This window comes from Neomonachus schauinslandi, chromosome 4 (genome assembly GCF_002201575.2).
Source record: "Neomonachus schauinslandi chromosome 4, ASM220157v2, whole genome shotgun sequence".
Classification (NCBI taxonomy): Eukaryota; Metazoa; Chordata; class Mammalia; order Carnivora; family Phocidae; genus Neomonachus; species Neomonachus schauinslandi.
This window is the reverse complement of record NC_058406.1, coordinates 81,088,627-81,111,670: the sequence shown is the minus strand read 5'-3', so window position 1 is coordinate 81,111,670 and position 23,044 is coordinate 81,088,627. Positions and strand designations below refer to the sequence as shown.

Here is a 23,044-nt window from a genome sequence, read left to right as displayed (position 1 = left end):
AATGAGCTTATGATACCAGAATGGAAGATGAGGCAAATTCACAAATAACTATAAATCAAGATAGAAAGTAAAAAGTGCTTTGGGGTGATGGTTCAGAATTATGGTGTTAGAATTAAAGTCTGCATGTTATAAATTCACATTCATGCAACTTAATCATTTACTTTTACACTGTTATTTTGATGCTGTTTACTAAATGATAAGAAAGAAATTCATGTAACTTCTGTTGCAATCTCCTCCCACCTTCACTCTGATCTCCAGTAATTCAAGGACCAAAAAATGAGTTAGTGTCTATTTTTAGAGACAGGAGGTAGAGGGCTGCACTGGCTGAAATGGGTCAAGTGTAAGACAGGTGTAAGTATAGGAGCTGGTGGAGTTAGATTAAAGAGGGATGAATGTGGGTCTGTGCAGTTACAACATTTTTTTCCCCTGTTGCTTTACTTATGAACATGTTTTCAGCCTTACAAAGATGCATCAGTTTCAGAAATGTTGAAACCAAGGGCATAGAAAGGTTAAATGGTTTGATTAAAGTCAGTAGTGAATTGGAAACTAAAACCTGTGAATATGAGCTCAATTTTACATTGCTGTTTATTCAGACATTAAAATACATGATAAGAAAATGAGGAATCAAAGTATAGGAATGGGAAGTCCTTCAAATGTTACCTCATTTTTTGCCCCGCTGTAGGTATTCAGAAAATTTCTCAATAAGATATTTTATAATGGGTTCTTCAAGGAGTCCTTCACATGTGTAAATGAAGCAAGGTATGAATGGCTTCTAATCCACAAACCAGATGGTTGCAGGGGAGGGAGCTGATGAAATATCATCAATCACGTCTCAATATGATGTTAACTGACCAGTTTTGCCCTTTCCAAGGCTACTTTGATCTCTGACAGGACAGATTATTTGTTGGAGAAATTAGGAAAAAGAAATAGGCACAATGGACTAAAAGGCTGGAGTTGGTTTGGGGATTCTATATATAGATGTAGATATATGTCTATATCTCTCTATATATATTCTTTCTTTTTTTTAAATTATGTTATGTTAATCACCATACAATACATCGTTAGTTTTTGATGTAGTGTTCCGTGATTCATTGTTTGCGTATAACACCCAGTGCTCCATTCAGTACGTGCCCTCTTTAATACCCATCACCAGGCTAGCCCATCCCTCCCACCCCCTTCCCCTCTAGAACCCTCAGTTTGTTTCTCAGAGTCCATAGTCTCTCATGGTTCGTCTCCCCCTCCGATTCCCCCCCTTCATTTTTCCCTTCCTGCTATCTTCTTCTTCTTCTTTTTCTTTTTTAACATATAATGTATTATTTGCTTCAGAGGTACAGGTCTGTGTTTCAACAGTCTTACACAATTCACAGCGCACACCATAGCACATACCCTCCCCAATATCTATCACCCAGCCACCCCATCCCTCCCACCCCCCACCACTCCAGCAACCCTCAGTTTGTTTCCTGAGATTAAGAATTCCTCATATCAGTGAGGTCATATGATACATGTCTTTCTCTGATTGACTTATTTTGCTCAGCATACTATATATTCTTTCTGTAGTTCCTGTATATTTAGATATGTGTTATAAAACTTTGGTTCACTGGCTCCTAGACTGAAGGACATTTTTTTTTTTTTTTTTGCATTCTACTCTGTAACAATAATAATGTCACTGTCAAGACAATCAGTTCATATCTGAGGATCAAAAAATGTAATTAAAGGGTATATCTATGGCTAATTTATATTAGCTTAACCCTTGCCCCTTTTGGATCTTTAGTACTGTACAGTTTTAAATTAATTATGGTACATGGTGAATACTTACAGGTATACATTATGTAATCATAATTTACAGTACAATGTTCAACACAAAGCAGTTTGATTCTTGGTTAATCTGAAAATGAAATAAGAGAATCTATGTAATTATTTAATTTGATAGTTTTAAAATAGTATACCTGTATAAAAACTATGGATTAAAAATAAATATGGTATTTGATGTTTGATAACTCATTTTTTGAGTCAGTTTTTCTGGGGAAATTAAATTACATTAACTGGTTATAAAAATTCTTATGCTATTACTCAAGTTCTCACCAATGCCTTTTACTACCCATGGAAACTACTTTAGACTGACATGGAGTTTTGAGTTCCTTCCATTATTATTATTAAGGTGTTATTGCTGAAACATGATTACCTTACTGCCCAGTGAATCTTGTGGACAATCTCTGAATTATCCCATTGTTTTACTAATGGCATCTTTAAGTGTTATTTAATTTTTATCAGTACAATGAATACACACACAAAAAGCTTAAAAAATAAATTAGGGGCGCCTGGGTGGCTTGGTCGTTAAGCGTCTGCCTTCCACTCAGGTCATGATCCCAGGGTCCTGGGATTGAGCCCCACATCGGGCTCCCTGCTCAGCAGGAAGCCTGCTTCTCCCTCTCCCACTCCCCCTGCTTGTGTTCCCTTTCACGCTGTCTCTCTGTCAAATAAATAAATAAAATCTTAAAAAAAAAAATTAAGAAGAGCTTTTGAGGAAAAGCAGTGGCACCTTTTACTATTCTTACCAGTGACATACTGGTAAGCAACTAATTAGTAGGAGTGGGGGCAAGGGAGTGAAGAGTAGGGAAGCCTTGATTTGTAGTATTTGTTGATTACCATGGGGGAAATACCTCCTCTGTGGCAGATTTTAAGCCCTAAAAATGTGGAGTTTGGAAGAGGTGTTAACTATCAGTTTTCCAGGGCCCATTGGAGCTGGTCTAGCACACCATTGACTTCTCTGTACCCCTCCTCATCTTCTCCTAGCTCTTTTTTTAGAGGCAATACGTTTAGCTGTTTCTGTTTTTAATTCCCCCACTAGTATGATTCCAATTTGTATTTATCAGATTTTTGGATATTTTCCTTTTTGTGTTTGGCCATTTGCCTAGCAGTTTTGGAAAAGTACATTTTTTAGTATATGTGCTGCCGAAGCGAGCACGAAAAGTACATTTTTTAAAAGGCCACTTGAAGTTTACGATTTAAAACACTAGATATTTGGATCTCTGGGCTCCTCTACTATAATTTAAATGACCAAATAATGAATATGCTTAAAAATGAAAAACAATGAATTATAAGATAGTACCAAGAAAAGTTTTCCAAGGAATAATTTTAAAAGATATTGTGGATCCTAAACATATTGCTATGTTAATAATAGAATTAATTTAATAAACACAAGACATTTCCACAGCCTTGCCTGTGTTAGATATTGTTTTGCTACACTAATATATTTTGCCTGTTTCAAGATTCTGGTTGTAACAGAAGTTCTATTTGGAGTTGACTCACAAATTGTAAGAAACACCATTTAGATATTCTTTTTTAAAGTTATCAAATGCTTCCTGTATTTCCATAATGTGTATTTTTAGGATGGTTAAATTTCACTCAGATTAAGACTTTTTTTTTTTAGTCTTTCCAATAAAAATGTTATGTTCATTGTAATAAATTTTAAGGTAAAAGAAATCTAAGATACTACATTCTTTGTGATGTTGTTAAACAGATTGTACCTAGTTTTTTGAATTATTTCATTGTGATTCATAGTAAATACTGCAGATCTGTTAATCATCTAGCTTTTGCTTCCTTAAATGTTAGAGTGTAAATAGCACAAATGTTGTTCAAAATCAATCCTGTTATGTAATTATGTAGCAAACTTGTTAATTTCCATCACAGAAAGTCTTCCATTAAGTCAAATTATCTTCTATGCCAGCACAGTAACCTTAATTACAACCTAATATCTATCATCCTTGAGAAAAATGTTTATACTTTTGAACAAGTTTAAGTGCCAGCAAGGCTTATAGAAAGTATGGACCTATATAGTGATGGGAAGTGCCTTTTATCAAACACCTGGAAGTTATTACAGTTATTTAGATAGAAATAGGGAATAATAGCTGATTGTTTCCTAGTGGTATGCCTTATTTAAGGAAAGTCTTAAAAGGTAAATGGTTCTGTTTAGTATGCTCCTTTCACAAAACATTCTATGAATAAAATAATAAAGAAATCTCACTAGAAGCTGAATGCTACTAATTTGATGAAATTATTAATCATTGCACAGCAATGTAACTCTGCTTAAAATTTATTTTAAGTATGAATCTGTAAAATGACAGCTGAAGAGTAAGAAGCTTTGTATTGAAAGTGATGGTGATAATTTACTCATCTTGAGATGAAGAGTATTTCAATGCAATGGAAAACTTTTAATGCTTAAAGAATTATTTTAAATATAGGGATCATATAATCTTTCCTGTGGAAATAAAAGAAATCTAGCTTTATCCAGTAAATCTGAAACACTGAACTTCTGACCTATTATGCCTCTCTCTGGTCTTCATATTTATACTTCTCCTGGTTCTTGTTCCATTTCTACTTTTAGAGATGGTTTCCAATCAGAAGTAGGGTCAGAGGTGATGTGAAATAGTGGACAATTCAGAATATTTGGGAGCACCTTTGTAGTAATGTTTTGTATGAGGGCAGTGATGTAATGGAGTCAGGAGACTTTGTCCTGATCTTTACTGTCTTTTACTTGTGTTGTCCTTTCACTGTATGAGGTCCATCCGTAAAAGGCTCTAACATCCTAAGGAGGTGCAATTCAATTCATTGTGAGCATCCTTTATATTATGTCTCATACAAGGTACTGAAGATAACTGCGATGAGTCATAGACAGTCATTATACTCAATAAGCTGAAAGTCTAGTGGGGCAGATAGGCACATAGAGAGAAAATTTTAGACGGTGTGGATTTCATTTGGAATACATGTTCTAATACTATATGTAAAAACATTTTGTACATTTTAAGTGTCAAGCATATAATTTCTATTATAATGGAAGTAGTGTTACTTGGCATTTCTGAGTTGTAAACTGTATTTTTGGTACCAGAGCATCTGTGATTTCTTCACAATTAAGGAAAAATCTTAGCTTTTCGGATAACATGTCTGGACTTAATTCAAATCCAACAATTGAAAAGCACTGAAACAGGGTATATTTCACTGTCAGTTTTTTTAGTGTATATATCATTTGTAAATGACATCAATATTCAAGTGATGTGCCAAAAAGAATTGAACATTTTTTCCTGAGCTGGTTCTTTATTCCAACTTTTTATTTTCTGTGATTACCAATTATAGTCACCAGTGTTTCTTGTGATCACCAAATTGTTGACGAGGGAGGTACATTTATCTGTCTCTTCACAACCTATATTTATCGTCATCACATCCTGCTAGAGATTTCTTAACAATATTTCTAAGATTTGCTTATTTTTCTTCATTTAAACCAACAACACATAACCAATATGTATCAGGCAGTTTGTTAGATGCTGTGGCTAATAGATAGACGATAGATTTGTCTTTAAGGCTGACTCAATTCAGGTCTTGTTTACACTGTATCTCCCCAATGCAAAACTGATTTCAGTATTTACAATGAATATACAGCAGTCCTTGAGTTATATATATTAAAATAAATATGAAGCTATTATCATTGCTGCCCATGGAGGAAGTATAGAGTTGTGACTAAGTATAAAACCTGAAGTCAAAAAATGTGGGTTAGAATCTCTGTCACTTCTTCATCCTTCTCATGATTTTGTTTTGTCTGTATACTAGCAATAATAATACTAATGACATCATAGGATTATTGTGATGATCAACTTGAAAAACACTTAGACGAGTGTTTGGCATACTGGAAGCCCTTATTCGACATCAGCTATTATGAACAGGCATCCAGTGCAAGAACATTAGAAAAATGTGTCTAAATATTTTTGTTTTTTTTCAAATAAGAGACATTATACAATTTTGAGAAAAAGGAGTTAAACTGTCTTCTTTGAAATACGTATAAGGCTGAGAACAAATCCTGAAATTAAGTCAGAGAATATTGGTAGAGATGGGTATATCTTGAGAGCACAGAAGTGTGTTATCTAGTACACCTGGTAGAAGGGGTTTAACACAGCGTTTTTGGGAGTGTGGATTGAAGGGAGGGAGTTGTGTACTGGGGATAGTTATGGAAAGTTTCCAGAAAACAGTTTATAAAGGAACATCGGGTAAATTTTTATTCACATCATTGTGCCACATTGTAAAAAATTCATGTCAGTTAAAGTGGAGAAAGCTATTAGCAGTCAATCAATGGAGATTAAAATGCATCGTTTTTTTGTTTGTTTGTTTGTTTTCTACGCTGGCACAACAAAATTTCCATTGATCATTTTTTGAAATGAGTAATTTTTGGTTTAGGATTTTTGACATTTTGATGGATTTTAAGAAAAATACTAACTTATGCTGATGTGATTTCCCATTTGTCTTTTAAGTGCATAAGCCAAATGCTTTCATTTTGACATTTATATACACTCTGGCTCTGAATATTTTCCCTTGTTGATTGGACTATCAGTGCTTCCCACACCTAGTTGGCTACCAGAATCACCTTGGGCACTGTAAGAACCAGATTATGAGGCATTTAATAGAAAAAAAAAAATAATGGAATTGGCTTAAACAAGGCAATAATTTATTTCTTCTAATGTAAAGAAATCTAGAGATATGTGGTATGGGGCGTGTGGCACCTTTTTCTTGTCGACAGGTTTCTTTCTTTCCGTCCTGATATCCTCAAGTCCATCCCATTGTTCAAGTTGGAAGCCAGAGCTCCAAAGAAAGAAGTAAGGGAAAAAGAAAGGTGCATTACTCCCTTTAATGAGACTTCCATAAGACCTAGACTTCCAAATACATCTTACTGGCTTGCACTTAGTTGAATATAAAAGTGAGTGGAAATATCACTTTATTGCCATTTTGAGAACTTTTATATATTTTTTGTCAAGGTGCTTTACAAAGTTAAGTTGTGTCGGAAGGAGTGGCCATTAAAATATGGTATTCATGTCTCTACTTTCACTTCTGCTCAAGATGGAGTAATAGGGAATGGATTTACATTTTGTTTCTGGGGTCCCCAGGGCCACTTTCAGGCTCCTAACTCACTAGAAGTACTCAAAGAACTCATAAGTTTTTATATTCATGGTTACAGTTTATTGTGAGTAAAAGATAGAGTTAACAAAGAGAAAAGGCACAGGTCAAAATCTAGAAGAAACCAGGCACAAGCTTCTATGTATTCTCTCTTGATGGCATTATATGGGACATGCTTAATTCCTTCAGCAACAATGTGTGACAACATGGAGTATTCCAGCCAGGAAGGCTGACCTAAGCCTTCACATCCAGGGTTTTTATTGGGCATTAGTTTTATAGGTGTATAGTGCTACATGACTAACTTCAGTTTCTTGAGCTTTAGACCACCAGCGAAAAATCAGATGTTCATGTGATTAGACTTTCTAGTCAACTAGTATAGCATGATCCAAGGCCTCTGGCACACAAAAACACTTTTGTCAGACAGAATGTTCCCAGGAGTGGATCAAGGGCCACTTCTGAAATAGGAATGTGCAGGACTTGAGCAACTCAGGCCTATTGAATTAACCCTTTTCTGTATACATTTCTATCTGAAACAATGAAAAAGAAATGAAATATGTAAAACAATAGTTTTCAAGACATTAGCTATCAGATGACAAAACATAGTGGTCCCTAAGAGATGTAAAACAAATGAGGAAAGCCCCAATATTTCCCCAGCATTCTATCTTGAGTTTACAGGCTTCATCTCAGGAAATGGAACTCACATGGAACCTGGTGGACATCTTCAGTTGAAAGGACAGAGCTGAGAGTCTGGGGAGACCAAGGCAGCTAGAGTTTGTAGAACATAATAATAGGAGAGAGCTGCTCAGAGAGAGACCTGGAGATCTGCAAAAGTTTCCCCATAAATTTTCCAGAGTAATGATCAGCCCATGCATATGAGAAAGATGACCCAAAGTTAGGTAAAGAAAAATCTGAGATAACTAGAAGGAACACTGGTCTGGGAATAATGCCTGCTACCACCAGACTGGAAATCTTCATGATTCTCAGGACAGTGGGTTCTCAGAAGTTTCTTGACTCAGTAGTGGACAGTAATTAGCCCTAGACCAAATGCTGCTCAAGTACCACCTCACAAATCTTAAAGCAAAATTTGAAGAGATCGAACTGTTTCTATGTAACTCAACCATGTGTTAGACAAAACTCAAAAGTATTTATAGGAATACAAAAACATCCCCTACCCATGAAGGTGAAATCTATAATACTTGGCATCCAATTAAAGGTTAAATATGAAACCCATAATCTGGATAAAAATCAACAAACTGAACCAAATTCAAAACTCACAAAATTGACACAGATGTTAGAAGAGGACATTAACAGTTATGACTGTATTCTATATGTTCAAAAAATTAAATAGAGGCATAGAAGATAGAAGAGCCAAATTGACCTTTCAGAAATGGCAACTACAATGTCTTGATTAAGAATGCACTGGATAAGATTAAAAACCAGATTATATATTACAGAGGAAACATAGTGAACATGAAGACATAGCAATAGTAGCTATCCAAAATGAAACACACAGAGAAAAAAAAGAGTATCAGTGAGCTGTGGGACAACTTCAAGTGGCCCAAAATACATGTAAATGGAATCCCCCAAGGAGAGGAGAGGTAGAGGGGTGGGAAGACAGAAAACACATTTGAGAAATAAATCCATTTTACGTTCAAGAAGACCAATGAAGTCCAAGCAGAAGAAACATGAAGAAAACTACACCAAGGCACATCATAATCAAATAGCTCAAAGCCAGTGGTGAAGTGAAAATCTTCAGAACAAGAGGGGAAAAAAAGGCACACTAGGTATGAACAAAAATAAGGCAAAAACAAATTTCCTTTTGGAAACAATGCAAGTGAAAAGACAACAGAGTAACATATTTGAAGTACTAGAAAGAAAACAAAACAAAACAAAAACTCTCAACCTAGAATTCTATACCAGTGAAATTAGTGTTCAAAAACAAAGATGGGGGTACCTGGGTGTCTTAGTCGGTTAACTGCCCGACTCTTGATTTCCACTCAGGTCATGATCTGAGGGTGCTAAGATCAAGCCCTCTGTGGGGCTTGGTGCTCCGTACAGAGTCTGCTTAAGATTCTCTCCATCTCCCTCTGCCCCTTCCCACCTGCTCACACATGCTCTCTCAAAACAAAACAAAACAAAAAAACAAAGGTGAAAAAAGACTTTCAGAATTTTAAAGAAGTTATCAACAGCAGACCTGCGCTATAAGAAATGTTAAAGGTAGCCGTGTCCTTGAGACAGAAGGAAGATGATACCAGGTGGAAGTATGGATTTACACCAAGAATGCAAAACTGCAAAAATGGTAACTACATGGGTAAATATATGATTTTTACTTATTATTTAAATCTCATTAGAAGGTAATTGAGTATTTAAGTAATGAATACATATAGCATGTTTATAGCATATAAAAGTAAAATGCAACATGGATAAACCTTGAAACATTGTGCTAAATGAAAAAAATAAGTATGAAAGACCACATTTTGTGTTATTCTCTTTATATGACATGTCTGGAATAGGCATGTCCATAGCAGGAAAACTGACCCAATTAAATAATGGGAAAAGTACCCAAATAGACATTTCTCAAAAGAAGACATACAGATGGCCAGCAGGTATATGAAAATGTGCTCAACATCTCTAATCAGTGAGATGCAAATCAAAACCACAATGAGCTATCACTTCATATCCTAACTCCTGTTAGGCTAGCTATTATCAAAAAGACAGAAGAGAACAAATGGTGAACATGTGGAGAAAAGGGAACCTTTGCACACTGTTCGTGGTAACATAAATCGGTACAGCCATCATGAAAGTGTATGGAGGTTCCTAAAAAATTAAAAATGAAACTACCAAATGACCCAGAAATCCCAGTTCTAGGTATATTTCTAAAGGATAGAAATCAGTATCTGAAAAGATACGTGCACACCCATGTTCATTACAGCACTATTTATGATAGCCAAAATATAGAAATAACTCAAGAGTCTATCAATGGATGAATGGATAAAGAAAGGCACACACGTACACACACACACACACAGGAATATTTAGCCATAAAAAAGAAGAAAATGCTATCATCTCAGACAACATGGATGAATCTGGAGGACATTCTGCTAAGAGAAATAAGCCAGGCACAGAAAGACAAATAACTGAATGATATCACTTATACGTAGAATCCAGTGAAGTTGAACTCATGGAAGCCTAGAGTAGGATGGTGGTTTACAGGGGTTGGAGGTGGAGGAAATGGAGAGATGACGGTCAAAGAATATAAAGTTTCAGTTATACAGGGAGACTATGTACAACATGGTGACTATAGTTGGTAATACTATATTGTATAATTGAAATATATATACTTTTTATTTATCAATTATACCTCAATAAAGCTGGGAAAAGGGAATAGACAAACCTGTAGAGTCAGAAAGTAGATTAATGGTTGCCTGAAGCTGGGAGTTTGGGAGAGTGGGAAGTGACTGCAAATGGGTATGAATTTTGGGGGGCATTGATGAAATGCTCTAAGATGTATTATGATGATGGCACAACTCCAAATATACTAAAAGCCATTGAATTATACACTTTAAATGGGTATATTATGTGGTGAATTATATCTCAGTAAAGCTATTATAAAAATCACTTGAGGGGCACCTGGGTGGCTCAGTCAGTTAAGTGTCCAACTCTTGATTTCAGCTCAGGTCATGATCTCACCATTATGAGATTGAGCCCCACTTTGGGCTCTGCTCTGGGTGTGGAGCCTGCTTGGGATTTTCTCTCTCCCTCTCCCTCTGCCCCTCCATCTCTCTCTCTCTCTCTAATTAAAAAAAAAAATTACTTGAAAAAAAGGCAGTAAATATGAAAAAAAAGTAAAATGTATAACAACATAAGCACAAAGAGAAGTATTGGGCAGTGTGGTCATCATCAGAGACTTGGCAAGAGCATTTCCAGTTGTGATAGAAGCAGAGACTTACTTGGATTGAAGACCCAATGAGTAGCTAAACATTTCTTTTTGTCTCTCTTAGATTGGAAATACGCATGTGTTCCTCTGTGAAATGTTTATGCCCTTTTCCTATTTATTAGCATTTTTTGTTTTCTTATTAATTTATGTAAGCCTTATATATATATTAAAGAGACTAAACCTTTGTCATATTTCTTTGATAAATTTGATTGATACAGTTCAGTGAGTGTTTGGAATAGGATTTCTGAATTAGGATGGGCAATCAAATGTTAATAATTTAAGTCCATTCCAATTCAAATTATACTAAATCCAGAAGACCCAGAGTAGATGCAAAGAATTAATTTTATTCAAAACCAGTTGATTTTATTCAAAAACCAGTTAATTTTATTCAAAAACCAGTTTAGGTCAGGTAGTATTTAATTATAAATGCAGATTAGAAGAGACATCATTTCTTTATAGCTTGCTTTAGGTTTAAATTTAAGTTATTTAAAGTGAGATATTGATACCCCTAAGTTGGAATTGCTAGTTCATGTTTGTTAAAGATTTGAAATATCTTGATCTGACTTCACACTGAATATTTTCCACTACCTAATACTACTACTTTTTAAATGGAGACCATTCTCTGTAGGCACTCAAAGGGCATTAATTAAGGATACAAGATATCACTTATTAATTAAGAGAACATAAGTGGCTTCAATAGTAATTACATACATGAATTTTATATTATTTTAAAAATATTTAATATACAAAGTTATGTCTAATAGAACTGATCTTATTTCAGATATAGATTTGATTTCTACTCCTTTTAAAAACTTTCCAGGGCGCCTGGGTGGCTCAGTTGGTTAAGTGACTGCCTTCGGCTCAGGTCATGATCCTGGAGTCCCAGGATCGAGTCCCGCATCGGGCTCCCTGCTCGGCAGGGAGTCTGCTTCTCCCTCTGACCCTCCCCCGTCTCATGCTCTCTCTATCTCATTCTCTCTCTCAAATAAATAAATAAAATCTTTAAAAAAAATAAAATTAAAAAAAAACTTTCCATTATACCAACAGTATTTCTACATATCATTAAAAATTCCCATAAGCATGATTTTTAGTAGGTCTATATATTAAGCTCTATACAGACTCTGTAGGTATAGGTATACTGTACCGTAGACAGACTGTAATTAACTTTTCTCTTTCTGCTAGGTATTTTCCAGCTTTTTATTGTTACAAATAACATCATATTTTCTCTTAATGGAGATTTCTTAAAGGATCTCCTTTTTATTTTGAAGATTATCGCATATACATTAAAAAAATAAATCTTTTAAGTTTAACCTTTCCTAGACTCACCTTCTGAGTTCACAGCACCTTGCAGTACTCTACGAACATACTCAAACCACTTTATTTTTATTTTGGCCTGTCTGCTGCCTCCAGTGGTCTGCAGCTTCTTTGTTGTAGGGACCATGTCTTTCTCATGTTGGAGGTGTCTGTGTTGCATAATAAAACCCAAAATTTTGTCCTGAGAACATTTGAAGAGTGGGTAACAACAAGTAATTAATTTGTTTTCTTGTCAGAACTTGTTGCTGACTTTATATTACCACAAATTTCAAGGTTCAGTTCAAAGTGTTTCACTGTTGCTTCAGCAAGTGAGGTGCATGATTAAACCTTTCAGTGAAAGTGAGGAAAACACTGACTTCCCATTTTGGAGAAGTTAATGATTATATGGCTTAAAATTTGTGTAACTGCTGACAAGTACTGAATGGTGTTCTCTTTGTCCTCTGCAATAGATTGAACACAAAGAAGAAAACAATTCTATTTGACTTGGCAGCATTAAAATCCTTCTGTTCTCCAGTGGAAGTTTCTTGCTGCTTTTTGGTATTACTGTTTTGCTAAGAAAATTTTTCCATTAACATTTTTTTTTTTGGCAAATTTTCACTAGTGAAGTTTGTTTGGTTTTGAGGATGGGGGCTATATAAAATATATTCTTACTTTTGAGGGTTTTAGTGACCATTTTGATGGGAGAGAAAATATATATTAATGATTACTTAATATCATATCCTTATGTATCAAATGAATGACAGTGACATTAGCATCTATAGAAATTCATGGATACAATCTAAATAGGGGGAAGGACAGTGCTTCTTTAATTTTAGAGGAAATAGTACTTAAAGAAAAGTTAGCATCTAAACTAACCTAAAGTGGGTGTATCCTATATACAGAGTGATGTGAGCAGAGATATGGATATAAGAGTATACATAGACTCAATAAACAACACATAGGTGAGGGGTGCCTGGTGGCTCAGTAGGTTAAGCACCAGAATCTTGATCTCAGCTCAGGTCTTGATCTCAGGATTGTGAGTTCAAGCCCTGTGTTGGGCTCCACGCTGGGTGTGGAGCCTACTTAAAAAACAACGGCAACAACAACAAAAAACATACACATAGGTGAGGTAGAGGTGTGTTAGAGTGGTAAGTGGGTATGAGACTGAATAGTTAGGTGATAGTTTTTATTGGTGTTGTGTATGTAATGGGGAGCCACTTAAGCTTTGTGTGTGTGCGTGTGTGTGCAATGCACACATACATTTATATGTGTGTATGGAGGCTGTCATATAAGAAAGAGATGAAAGCACAGACTTGAGGTGAATAGTTTATTTAGTAGAGTACTATTATATTATAACCCAAGCATTCTGCATAAGGATCTGCAGTAGACTGGAGAAATAGAAAATACAAAAGACAGGCCAGATTGACTAACATTGACTGGCATTATGTGGGTTTAAGGAACAAAAGAAGTAGTAGTTATGGATTGACACAGTATAAAGGCCATTTTACTAGAGAAGTGTTGGTATTGACAGGAGTCAAATGGAGTTAAAAAGTTGAGGGGGTAGACAATGCATTGTTTTTGGTGTTAAGAAATTGAGATAATGATAGAATATGTAAGTGGGTTATTTGGCATCCAGTGAAGTGGATGACTGTAGATCAAGGCAGAGATCTCAGGGTTTAGAATATAGATATAAAGCTCAGATGTAGAAAAGTAATCATTAGTAGAAGGCATATAGTAGAGGTACAGGAACCTTTCATTGTGGTGAAGGGGGGAAATGGAAATTACAAAAATAAAAATAGTGAATAGAAAGAGTGCTCTTAATGTCATGATGTCAGGGACCAAAGCAGATGAGTTTCTGGATAGAGGAGTGAATTAACAATATTGAATACTGTGCAGAAGGCATGGAGAGTTGAGAATTAAACTAAGACTTTTAGCATAATAACACAAGTGTTTTCACATGTTTCATTTTCTGGATTATAGTCCAACTTCCTAACTCACCATATACTCTTTGTTCCACCCTCTCCTACTCAAAAGAGAAAGTATGATAATCCTTCATACTAATAAATCCAAAAAATACATAGATCATTAAAAAAATCATTTTAGTTCTTATTTCTGATATAAACCACTTGCTAATGCATATATGTTTTCTTTTTGCTCTTACCCATATAAAGGGCAACTAGTCAATCCTTGATTTATTACATTTTTGTGAACCTTAAAATAACGGTGCTTGCTCAATTTAGCTAATTTTTTAAAAAAATTAAAACTCAATTGGCAAGATCCTATTTCCTTATTTCTTCTTAAGTTTTGTTTTCCAGCTTTTCTATTTGCTGATCACTATTGCTTTATCTTTGATATGCTGGTATACACTTAACCTCTCTTGAACTAAAATGACCCTTGGTCTTATAAATACAGATCTTTTGAAAACCAGTGTTGGGGCGCCTGGGTGGCTCAGTTGGTTAAGCGACTGCCTTCAGCTCAGGTCATGATCCTGGAGTCCCAGGATCGAGTCCCACATCGGACTCCCCGCTCGGCGGGGAGTCTGCTTCTCCCTCTGACCCTCCCCTCTCTCATGCTCTGTCTCATTCTTTCTCTCTCAAATAAATAAATAAAAAATCTTAAAAAAAAAAGAAAAGAAAACCAGTGTTATTTTATCCACAAAAGTTAATGGATTAAAAGTAAATCATAGTAGTTTTCATATTAATTAAAAAGACTCTCTAAGGCTGATTTTACTTTGAGACAATTTCTGTAAAGCAAGTTTTAGGATAAAATAACTATTCCTGAATGAAAAAAAGCATAAATTCTAGAATATGAACTTTCATAATTACCCAGTGAACTTGTGAATTTTTTTATGGTAATGTAATAATCCTTATCAGTTTTCTCCCTTCATAAATTATCTTGGATTTCTGTATGTAGATTCATATATGTATTTTCAGTTCTTGCCAACATAAGATGCTATTTTAGCATGGATTTTCATAGTTATGCCTTTTCCAAATATTGATTTTCATTTAAATATATAATGCATGGATATTTTGTAACATTATATTAGTTTATGATTACCAAAGTGAAATGTTTAAAGAAAATAGCTGTAGTACAGGTTCTTATCTTTTTTTTCTATTTTTGATAGCACTTGGTGTTTGCACATGATACTTGATTTTCAGTTTTTGTAATGAAAATATATGAAGAGTATATAAATTAGTATCTAAGTTATTAATGCTTTGCTACTCATGACTTAAAGAATAAAGGAGGATACATAATGGCTATTGTTAATTTCTTTAATACTGTTTTATTTTTAAAATTTAAGTAATGCCATATAATACTGCTTTTTTTTATTTTGAAGTTTCTTCCTTTTTTTTTTTTTGATTGAAATTAGTTGACATATAACATTACATTAATTTCAGGTCTACAACATAGTGATTCTACAAGTCTATATGTTATACTGTGCTCACCACAAGTGTAGCTCCCATCTTTCACCATACAACTCTATTGCAATACCATTGACTGTATTCCTTATGCTGTACCTTTCATCCCCATGACTTAGTTGTTCATAACTGGGTGCTTGTGTCTCCCACTCTCCTTCACCCATTTTACCTGTCTTCTTAATAAAATAAAGGTATAAACTCAATGTGGTACTGTTTGTAATCTTAAGATAAAGCTATCTTGTAAGTTAATGCCCAGTATTTACAGTATTTGCACAGATCCACAGAAAGTAGAAATTTTACCATGATGATTATGGACTAAATGTCTGTGTCTCCCTTAAAGTTTGTGTGTTGAGGTGCCTGGGTGGCTCAGTCCATTAAGCGTCTGCCTTTGGCTCAGGTGATTGCAGGGTCTTGGGATGGAGCCCTGAATAGAGCTCCCTGGTCATTGGGGAGCCTGCTTCTCTCTCTCCCTCTGCTGCTCCCCCTGCTTGTACTATCTCTAACTCTCTCTCTCTGCCAAATAAATAAAAAAATCTTAAGAGAAAAATTTTGTGTGTTGAAACCCTAACATTCAATCCATATTATTTGGAGATTGGGCCTTTGGGATATAATTAGGTTAGAGGGGGCCATGAGAGTGAGGCCCTCATGCTGGGATTAGTGCCTTTATAAGAAGACCCCAAGAGAGCTCTCTGTCTCTCTGTGCCCTGTGTGGACAAAGAGAGTAGGTGAATCTCTGTAAACCAAGAAGTGGTCTCTCACTAGTAACTGGATAGGTCAACACCTTCTTGGAACTCCCAGCCTCCAGAACTGTGAAAAAGAAATGTCTGTTGTTCAAGTTATTCAGTCTATGAGATTCTTTTTTTTTTTTTTTTTTTGGGGGGGGGGGGAAAGGGGAAAAACCCGGGGGGGGGGGGGGGGGGAGTCAGGAGGAGGGGTAGGAGGAGAGGGAGGGAGAGAGAGAGAATCTTAAGCAGTCTCCATGCCCAGCGAAGAGCTCCATCCCAGGACACTGAGATCATGACCTGAGCCAAAATTAAGAGTCTGACGCTTAACTATCTGAGCCACTCAGGCGCCCCTCCGTGAGATTCTTTTATAGCAGCCCAAGTGGACTAATACAGTGTCTAAGTCAGAATCAGTCACCACTTTTGGCATGCTCTGTTTTGTATTAGAAATTGTAAGATTAATATCAGATAAGTAATTGTTCCTGTGTTTGAGTTCTCAGTATTTCCTGAAAGACAATAAAAAGACATTTATTACAGTTGGAGAACACTGAGGTGCCTGGTATATGGTGTGTATTTTATAAGCAAAGGAGAGTCACATACTGGGCCTTGAAAACTAGACAACAACTTTATGTGGCTGACCTTCCCTTGTTGAGTAAAAGAGTGACATGATGAATGGGATGTTTTAAGATGTATAAACTATTTTATTTGTGTTAAATGTTTGTTCAGTAGAAATGAATCAGATTCCCCAGGCAAAAGGACTGTCATTCTGAAGGGGCTCATTCACTCATTCATTTCCAGTTGATGAGTTTTTTGATGTTTTATAAATTCATCACTTTTGGTCTGACCTTTCTCTGGAAGGAATTGTAATGTGAATTCACCTAAACATGTTGAGACCAAAGGTCCATGAATTATATACTGTTGTATGTATTATAAAATGATATCTCCATTTCTATTTATATGTAGTGGATTTTAAAAATCTATATTTGAATTTCATGACCCTTCCACACTGCCATTTAATTTGTGAAGAACATATTGCATTTTCAGGCAGTCTCCCTTTGAAATTGCAGGCTTAGGGCACAGATAAGTTCAGGACCAGTGATTTGGTTTCACCTGGATATAGCTCTGTTTTTTCTTACTATTTCATTTATGGTTAACTTTTCACCTGTTGCCTTCATTTTCATGATTCCCTTGTATATATTCAAAATTGGTAATATAAGAATATGAATATACATTGGGTGAATAGAGCCTAAAATCTAGTTCTGTCACATACTAACTGAAAACAGGTATTAAGCACTCACAGCATGCACCTTCTAGACAGTTTTATGTATCATCTTATTTATTTATATTTATTTATTTGCATACTTATTTATTATTTAAATTCAATTAGCCAACATATAGTACATCATTAGTTTTTGGTGTAGTGTTCAGTGATTCATTAATTGCATATAACACCCAGTGCTCATCACATCACGTGTCCTCCGTAGTGCCCGTCACCCAGTTACCCCATCCCCCTATGTATCGTCTTATTTAATCCTCAAAACAACCCTCTGAGGAAGGTACATTCCTAATCACCATTTTATTGAAGTAGAGGGATTGAGAGTTTAAATAACCAGCAAAAAGAGTAGAGCTAAGACCTAAGCCCAAATTTAAGTTCAGACATTATGCATATTGCTTAGTGAATACTTAATAAAATGAAAGTTGTAAGATTTAGAACTGTCATAAACTCCTTTCTTCATTGATTATTTATTAACCACGGTGACTTAGACATTGTGCATAAAGGGAAAATTGGCCTTTGTGCAGAGCTAGTAAAACGGAAAAAAAAAAAAAAAGAAAGAAACGGAAAGAAAAAAGAAAGTTATTTGGAAAGGTAGTCCAGCCTAAAGGAAAAGGAATCTATGGGGCGCCTGGGTGGCTCAGTCGTTAAGCGTCTGCCTTCCGCTCAGGTCATGATCCCAGGGTCCTGGGATTGAGCCTTGCATCGGGCTTCCTGCTCAGCAGGAAGCCTGCTTCTCTCTCTCCCACTGCCCCTGCTTGTGTTCCCTCTCTCCTGTCTCTCTATCAAATAAACAAATAAAATCTAAAAAAAAAAAAAAATCTAGAGGTTGGCCAAAGAATAGAAGTGCATTAAAAAATAAAAATAATAATTAAGAAAATCTGAGAGTCCCTGACCAGGACTGATTAGTATGGATTTCCAAGGTTTTCAGACTTCAGACTTATATCTTGAATGTGGGTATAGGATGCAAAATGAAGCTGCGTTCTCTCTACTTCTGCTTGTAAACCAGTAGGAGAGTGAATCGTTATTAGTTCTGAGCTTATCCAAGAACCAAAGGTGCCTTTGTAAATTCCTAAAGATACTTACTTAAACTCACACTACACTTTGACTAATGATGGACATTGGAAAGGGTGGGATAATTGGTTGAGATCAGGGCTTGTAAGCAAGAGGCTTTTAAGTGAGTAAGTAATGAAAAGTTCAGATCCTCACTGATCAACATTTGTTAGATTGTTGCCTGGATGAAGGAATAAATCCTGAACAAAAGCATCAATCAATAGATAATTCTGTTTTCCTTTTAGTTAAGAATGTTTATTGAAAAAAATGGCAGCACAATAAAATGTTTTATTGAAATGAAGATACTTATGTCCGGTTATGAAAAAGATGAGAAAAACATGACTTTTATTTTTATTTTTTAAATTTTTATCTGATGGAATGGGAAGTAGGAGACAACTTATAGAAGACTCAGAAAAAGCCATCAAAGACAAAATTTAAACAATCTAAGTAAGATAAAATCTAATTTACCAAGTTCAGCCTCTAAATCTAAAATGTCAGTGTGTGTGTAACATGTTAATGGCTCAGAATTATAGTAATGGCCAGGATTGAAGAGGAAACATTTGTTTATAATTTAAAATGCAAAGGGTGAGGGAAGCTTAATGATGCATTATGTTTAGATAACTGATATTGTGATATAAAACAAAGCCACATTTTTAGAAAGAGGACATTTTGGCCAAGTGGTTTCCTGCAATTGGAATTCAAGCTCTCAAATAATACTGCAGTTCCAATATTTTTAGGCTAATTCTTAATGCTTTTATTTGTGAAGTGAGGGCCTGCAATTGTAGTCAATATAGGCTCCTCTTTGTGCCCTCTCTGGGAGGAAAGAAAGACTCTCCTCAGATGCCGAATTTTAGTTTGTATGTTGTGGCATTCTTCCCAACACTTCCTAGAATAGTGTTGATAGACAACAGTGACAACACATAACCCTGATTTGATCTCACATGTAAATCTGTGTCTGGATCATATTCTATCATTTCTTAAACTAAATAGTATAGGGAAAATTTCTCAAATTCTGGTTTTTGTTTTTGTTTGTTTTGCTTCTAGAATCACCAGTACATTTATTGTGTTACTGAAAATGATTGGGAAAGCCAAAGACCAAATTCTTTGTAGGGGAGAAAATCCCCTCTATCAGAAACATGCCTTATATCTGAAAGGGTTAACAGGCCTCTTAAAGTTCTAAATTTATTGGGAGGGGGGACCCTGTGACCCTGTTAGGATCTGGCTTTGGTCATTTCTTAGGAAGAATGCAATTTAGAACTCTCCTATATTATTCTGCCAGCTATTTAGTTATTGATGATATTGACTTTTAGTTTTAAAATGTCTTGCTTTGGGAAATTGTTTTTAACAGCCCTCATCCACTTATATTTTGAATTTTTATGTTATATCACTTTTCATTTGGGATATTAAGTCAAATTCCTGGTAACCATTCTCCACAATCCAATTTATTTTTACCCAAGATCCATTGAATTCAACTCACTGCCTTTTTGTAAAAGGTTAACCCAATATTTCATGTTATGTTATACTTTCTACTTATGCTATGTAAAAGAAAAGTTGCTGTGATAAGCAGCCAATAAATTGCATTCATAATGTTTATTCTCAAAAATTACATTACTATGCTGACATAGATAAACATAATCATTTATCACAATATGGATTGTGAAGTAAAAGCTAAAATAAATGGAACCATCTTGACTGTTACCCAGTTGTTTTTTTTTTTTTCCTTTAAATGTTGGTCACAATATCTACCTTTAAAAAATGTCATCTTCTTATTCATCAGCTTGAATTAATGTATGAGATTAGTAATGGTTCAAGGTTGAATAATGACAAAAAGCACATTCATTTTATAATAAGAAAGTGTTTTCAACTTTTTGTATAAAAATGAGGTTATATTTTCTAATGTTGGCTCTTATTAATATGTTGTTTTGTCATTATTTCATCAGAAGGAATAAGCCATTTAAAACTAATAGCTCTATTTGATGTTTGTTGTCCAGAAAACCTAGACATTTAAATTGGTGGATTTTGAAGAAATCTCATGTCCATCATGTATAGGAATTGCTAAAAATAATCTTTATTTATATTGGGCTAATAAAGTAAGTCCCAGTGATGGTTATTAGAGTGAGTATAGTACACAGTGAAATCTGCTGAATGTAGAATTTAGTGATTATTTATTTATTTGATAACAGCTTTATCAAGGTATAATTCACATACCACACAGTTCACTCACACAAAGTATAGAATTCAAAAGCTGTTTGTGAATTCATAGAGTTATGCTGCCATCCCCACCCACCATCAATTTCATCACCCCAAAAGGAAACCATGTGTCTGTCCTTTGGCAATCACTCCATTTCCCCCTAATTCTTCCATCTCTGGCAAGCACAGTCTACTCTCTGTTTCTTTATATTTACCTACTCTAGACATTATATATAAATGAAATCATACCATATATGTTATTCTATAACTGGCTTCTCTCAGCATAGTTTACTATGTTCATCTATGTTGTTTGCGAATTTCCCAAATTTCTTTCTGTTATTGATATTTGATTCCATTCCATTATGGTTGGAGAACTACTTTGTATGGTTTTAAAAATTTATTGAGGCTTGTTTTATGGCCTAGCATATTGTCTGTCCTAGAGAACATTTTGTGTATACCTGAGAAGAATGTGCATTCTGCTGTTGTTGGGTAGAGTGTCTTACAGATAAAGTTTTGTGTGTGTGTGTGTTAAATCTGACACCTTGTTGTTCAACTGCCCACCTCTGTTGGTCTGTTGGTATTACACCCAGCTCTTGGTTTTCACTGATTGTTGGCTGATTACTCTATTATTATTTTTTTTTTTTTCAGTACTCTGGGCTATAAATTGCTCCACAGTGTAAGCCAATTAAATTTGGGCCCCTTTCAGGGGTAGTTTTTGAAGTGAGTCTTTGAGGTTTCTTGTGACCCTAGGGGAGCTGTTCTTAACTATTTCTTTCCGTGGTTCTCTCTGGTAAATAGTCTGCCTTATGATTTAGTTTATTGCTCTCATGAAGCTATCACCCTCCTCTTAATTGCCATCAAACTGTTGTTTTGGGAGTACCCATAGGCTTGAACTTACCCACATACTAATTCTAATAAAGTCAGTTCCTTTGCCGGGAGCTGTCTGTTCTTATGGCATGCCTCTCATTCTGTGAAAAATCTCTGAACCACAGCTACAGAGCTAGGGGTGGTTTAGTGGCCTGCTTCTTTTGGATGGACACTCCTGCTTTATGAGCAGGCAGTAGCTTCCAATCTCAGTTTGCTTCTCCTGGTATATTAAGTCCAAAGAGTGAGCAAGTTGAGATGAGGGTGATCAGGACCCCTGGGTAATTGGCATGCTGTTCTTCAGAGAGAGCCTCTGTTCTGTGAGTGGGGGCTGGGTGAAGCAAGGGAACTCCTAACTTCTCAGCTGCACTTTGTGGAGTTTAGTTGCTGCATAGAGGTTGGGGGTGTGTGTGAGTGGGAAGGGTGGGGGCTGAGAAATACTAATAGTCTGCCCTTCTCTGGGAAATACCACAACCTCAACTGGAAGCTAGGGGCAGATGGACCCTTGTGTTCTTGGCAGCATTCCCCTGAGGTGGAATTTCTGTCATGCTGAGCTGGGAACATGGCGGGTTGGGGGTGGGCAGGCCATCCTTCAAATGCCACAGACCTTCACTCTTCTTACCAAGTTTTAGTAGATTTTTCTTGAATAACTGTTTCTTCAATTGCTGTTTAACTTTAGCATGATTTCTAGAGATTTTAAAGGGTTCTTATTTTTACTAATTTTTTTTTTAAAGATTTTATTTATTTATTTGAGACAGAGAGAATGAGAGACAGCATGAGAGGGAGGAGGGTCAGAGGGAGAAGCAGACTCCCCGCAGAGCAGGGAGCCCGATGCGGGACTCGATCCCGGGACTCCAGGATCATGACCTGAGCCGAAGGCAGTCGCTTAACCAACTGAGCCACCCAGGCGCCCATTATTTTTACTAATTTTTATCAGAATGTTTGTTTTGCTGGGGAATTGATCTGCAGAGGTCTTCATGCCACCATTCTAGAAGACCTCTAGTGGTTTTCTTTTAAATGCTTGCTTAAGACAGGACTTTTAGATTAATTCTTTATTGAGTTATTCAGGTGCCATTTAATGTTTTTGCACATGTGTTTAAAAAGGTTTTCTCTTCTACCTTTATGCCTCACAAAGTCACAGTAAAATATAGACTCTATTTTTGGGTGAATTTGAATATAAGCTTAGAATTGAGTTCTGAGTCAATCCCTTCTGCATATTAATTGTGAGATCGCAAGTGGGTGGGTTACCTAAACACCTTGAATTTATTTGCTCATCCAAAATTTTTATTTAATAGTAGCTGTTATTAAATTAGGTAGTGCATGTGAAAGCAGTTTGTAAATTCTAAAAATTTAAAAT

The 23,044-nt window shown here is 35.6% G+C and overlaps 1 protein-coding gene across 1 annotated transcript in view; it reads left to right on the top strand.

Moving 5' to 3' along the window:
- The window catches only part of DPYD (dihydropyrimidine dehydrogenase), a 799,188-nt gene that overhangs the window by 18,003 nt on the left and 758,141 nt on the right, over positions 1–23,044 (top strand).